This window comes from Orycteropus afer, unplaced genomic scaffold (assembly GCF_000298275.1).
Source record: "Orycteropus afer afer isolate SDZICR_OR568_19922 unplaced genomic scaffold, OryAfe1.0 scaffold00056, whole genome shotgun sequence".
NCBI lineage: Eukaryota > Metazoa > Chordata > Mammalia > Tubulidentata > Orycteropodidae > Orycteropus > Orycteropus afer.
The window spans coordinates 6,311,091-6,315,549 of record NW_006921643.1 but is presented as its reverse complement, the minus strand read 5'-3'; the positions used below and the strand labels follow the sequence as shown (position 1 = coordinate 6,315,549).

The window sequence follows — 4,459 nt, the reverse complement described above, 5'->3', positions numbered from 1 at the left end:
CTTGAGAAATCCCGAGCATGTTCTTCCCTTTTGTTTTTCTAACTCCAGGTCTTTGCACATTTCATTATAGTAATTGGCTTTGTCTGCTCGAGCTGCTCTTTGAAATCTTCTGTTCAGCTCTTCTATCTTGTCATTTCGTCCATTTGCTTTAGTTACTTTCTGCTCAAGGGCAAGTTTCACAGTCTCTTCTGACATCCATTTTGCTCTTTTCTTCCTTTCTTGTCTTTTTAATGACTTCTTGCTTTCTTCACGGATGATGTTCTTGATGTCATCCCACAATTCCTCTGGTTTTTGGTCACTGGTGCTCAATGCATCAAATCTATTTTTTAAATGGTCTCTAAACTCAGAAGGGAAATTATCAAGGTCCTATTTTGGCTTTTTTTTTTTTTTGGTAGTGAAAAAATTTATATTTAGAATTAGCCAGCTGGACTCGGTTTAGATGATCTCAATTTTGTTGTCAACATGCAAAGCATCATAGACAGGAGCCAGTCCAATATATGCCTTCTTCTCTCCATCAGGCCCGATCAAGGTGTTAACCTTTGCCACATCAATGTCACAGAGCTTCTTCACAGCCTGTTTGATCTGGTGCTTGTTGGCTTTGATATCCACAATGAACACAAGTGTGTTGTTATCTTCTATCTTCTTCATGGCAGACTCAGTAGTCAGAGGGAACTTGATGATGGCATAGTGGTCAAGCTTGTTTCTCCTGGGTGCGCTCTTCCGAGGATATCTGGGGTGCCTGAGGAGCCTAAGTGTCTTAGGCTGCCAGAAGGTGGGTGACGTGCGGATCTTCTTTGTTTTGTGGCTGTGGACGCCCTTCAGCACTGCCTTCCTGGCTTTCAACGCCTTTGCTTTGGCTTCAGTTCTGGAGGGGCAGGGCTTCCTTCTTCGCTTTCGGTGCCATCTTCGTAAAAAAGCTTGTGGACTTGTTTTAATTGTCTTCTACTTCAACTTGAACGTGCATAAGAGCAGTTGATGGTCTGTTTTACAATCAGTTCCTGGCCTTGTTTTGGACGAAGATCTCAAACTTCTCCATTGCCTCTTGCTACAGATGTAGTCAATTTGATTCCTGTGTATTTCATCTGGTGAAATCCACATGTTTAGCCATTGCTTATGTTGTTGAAAAAAGATAACTGCAATGAATAAGTCGTTGGTCTTACAAAATTCTATCATGCGATCTCCAGCATTATTTCTATCACCATTTACCAGTAACTCTTCTTTGTTTCCAGCCTTCGTATTCCAGTCACCAGTGATAATCATTACATCTCAACTGCGTGTTCGGTCAATTGCAGACTGCAGAAGTTGGTAGAAATCTTCAATTTCCTCATCTTTGGCTTCGTGGCTGATGCATAGATTTGAATAATAATAGCAGTACTTGGTCTTCCTTGTAAGCATATGGATATTATCCTATCACTGGCAGCAATGTATTTCAGGACAGATCTTGAAACAGTCTTTGTGATGATGAATGCCACATCATTCCTCTCCAATTTGTCATTCCCAGCATAGTCGATCATATGGTTGTTTGAATCAAAATGGCCAAAACCAGTCCATTTCAGCTCACTAATGCCAAGGATACTGATTTTTATGTGGCCCATTTCATTTTTGACAACTTCCAATTTTCCTAGATTCATACTTCGTACATTCCATGTTCCAGTTATTAACAGATGTTTACATCTGTTTCTACTCATTTTGAGTCATGCAACATCAGCCAATGGAGGTCTCAAAAGCTTTACTCTTATCCATATCGTTAAGGCTGTCTCTATTCTGAGAAGTCAGCTGTTCCCCAGTCAAATTTTGAGTGCCTTCTGACCTGATGGGGTCATCTTATGGCACTATGTTGGACAATGTTTCAGGGCTATTCATAAAGCTTTCGAGTAATATATCAGACAATGTTTCACTGCTATTCATAAGGTTTTCACTGGCCAATTGTTTGAGAAGTGGATGGTCTCTTCCTCTTCCAAGTCTTTCTTAGCCTGGACGCTCCACTGAAACCCGTTCACTATGGGTACCCGTACTGGCATTTTGCAATATCAGTGACATAGCCTCCAGCCTCACAGCAACACGTAAGCCACCATAGGATGACAAACTGACAGATAAGTTCATCTCCCTTAGTTGTTCCTAACCCCTCTGCACCTGCCTACCTCAGGCCGTGGCCTTAAACTAGAGCCACCCCCAAGCAAAAACCAGCCCGAGCCCTGCACCCACCTACCTTGGGCCCTGCCTTAAAACAGAGCCACCCCCAAATGAAAAGCAGGCCCTGAGCCCCACACCCACCTACCTCGGGCCCCAGCCTCAAAAGAGAGCTGCGTCCAAGCAAAAAGCAGCCCCAGAGCCCCAGGACCAGGTTTTTCCTACTATACTAAATTTTTGTCCCACTAATTTTTAAATTACTAGTTTTCACATGACTTTGGTAATTAGTCTAGGAGATACTACTACCTTATCATTTTACAGATGAGAATACTAAAGGAAATGTTTGCTTACAGGTCACTGATTTGATGGCTATGATGAGATACCTTGTCTAATACTTGTTTCTTTTTGAACAACGAAGTGTAGCCTTTGTTGCTCTTTAGAAGTCCATCTACATACAGACTTACAGGATGTCTTCCACAACATTTCTTGGAGATCTATTTTGGAATAGTGATGCATGCCTATAAAATGCTAAATCGGATCACATAAAACCTCAACAAATCAAAACAGTGCAGTATTGCCACCTAACATAATAGATTGTTACCTGACATCTAAACTGTCTATATTATCACTGAGGTCTTTGGAAACTCTGACCCTGATACAGTGGTCTTTCATAGATAACAATCATGTCCATAACAACAAAGGTTAAGCATGAAAGTCAGGAAAACATGGACATCAAATAGGTCAAAATTAAAAAGAATAAGAAAGAAGCAAAATAGTGTTTTACAACCCAAATTACACTGTTAAAACCGTTAACTCTGCAGAGTTCCCACCCTGAATCTGAGAAGTAATAGTAAAGAACTGGAGGGCTATGGTAAAATAAGTCAAGCCAGGAGTGTTTTAGCTGAAGTAAGCTACAGAGATGAGAAGAGATATGAAATATTAAAACTAGGCCCTTCTGATCTGAAGATCAGCAATTGGTGAAAATGGCTTAGAGTAATTCAGGACACCAAAGTAGTGGCTCAAAGGCTATAGGAGTTGATCAACTTCAGTTTTTAAATGGTATTTACTGGTTATTTCTAACCAAGCAGCTCAGTTAACAAATTTATAAGGACATTAAAACTATGAAAAATCCTTCCAGCAAAACAAAATTAAGAAATTCCTCAGTTTTTTTTTTTTGCTTTTAGATTATAAGTACTACAGAATGCCCATGCGTTTTAATAAACACTTTCTTACAATGGATTTACACCATATTATCTATAATATGACTGGTGCAGTGGTTAAAGCATTTGGCTGTTAACCAAAAGGTTGGGAGCTAAAATCCACTAGTCACTCTGCAAGAGAAAGATGAGGCAGTCAGCCTGTTTCCATAAAGATGTACAGCCTTGGAAACCTTATGGGGCAGTTCTACTCTGTCCTCTAGGGTCACTGTAGGTTGGAATTGACTCTCTGGCAGTGGGTTTGTTTGGTTTTTGGTTTATATCTGTAATAAGAAGCTGTAGTGGCACAGTGGTTAAATGCTTGACTGCTAACCTATAGGTTGGTGGTTCAAACCCACCAGCCAGGCTGTGGAAGATGCAGTGGTCTGCTTCTGTAAAAAATTACAGCCTTGGAAACCCTATGGGGCAGTTCTACTCCGATATATATGGTCACCATGAGTTGGAATTGACTCAAGGGCAATGGGTTTGTTTTTGTTTTACATCTGTAATCACACCAAACACTAAAAACAAACACCCAAAACAAATATACACTATGCAGAGAAAGAAGACACATAAAAGAATAATCTTTATTGCAGTATACAATGATTCCTATTACAGCAGTAACAAGAGATATAGATAGCAAGAAGATACTGATTTGGTCATTTGTTCAATGCCCTCTGCTTACAGAATAAGCTCTATGCCTAACAGAGTAGTTAAAATGATTCTGCATTTTGAAGAGGGAGAACTTTTTAAAAAGTGCGATTTTTTTTTTGGTGATTTGGGTGAAAGTTTACAGAGCAAATTCACTTTCCATACAGCAGTTCACACACGTTGTCTCCTGCCATTGACTACAATTTACCCCAATGCAACAGCTCCCCTCCCACTTCCTCCCAATAGTTACCTCTTCCCTGTGTCTATCGCTCCCATGCACTCCTGCCCCCTGAACTGTCTCCCTGTTGCATAAACAGCCCTTCTTTCTCCATCTAGTTCTGATCTTATAGTCACACAGGCTGAGGATCGCATGGTGTACCAGTCACGAGGACTAATTGTTTCCATGAATCTTTGGTTTTCTTCATTCTTCTTTGCTCTGGACAAGGAGAGACCCATCGTTGCATCTAGATGGCTGCTTGCAA

At 40.6% G+C, this 4,459-nt stretch overlaps 1 protein-coding gene and 1 pseudogene across 1 annotated transcript in view; both read right to left on the bottom strand.

The window, feature by feature from the left end:
- LOC103195433 (ankyrin repeat and KH domain-containing protein 1) overlaps positions 1 to 4,459 on the bottom strand; it is a 173,635-nt gene that overhangs the window by 66,256 nt on the left and 102,920 nt on the right. The window lies entirely within an intron of this gene.
- LOC122149867 lies at positions 436 to 904 on the bottom strand (annotated as a pseudogene).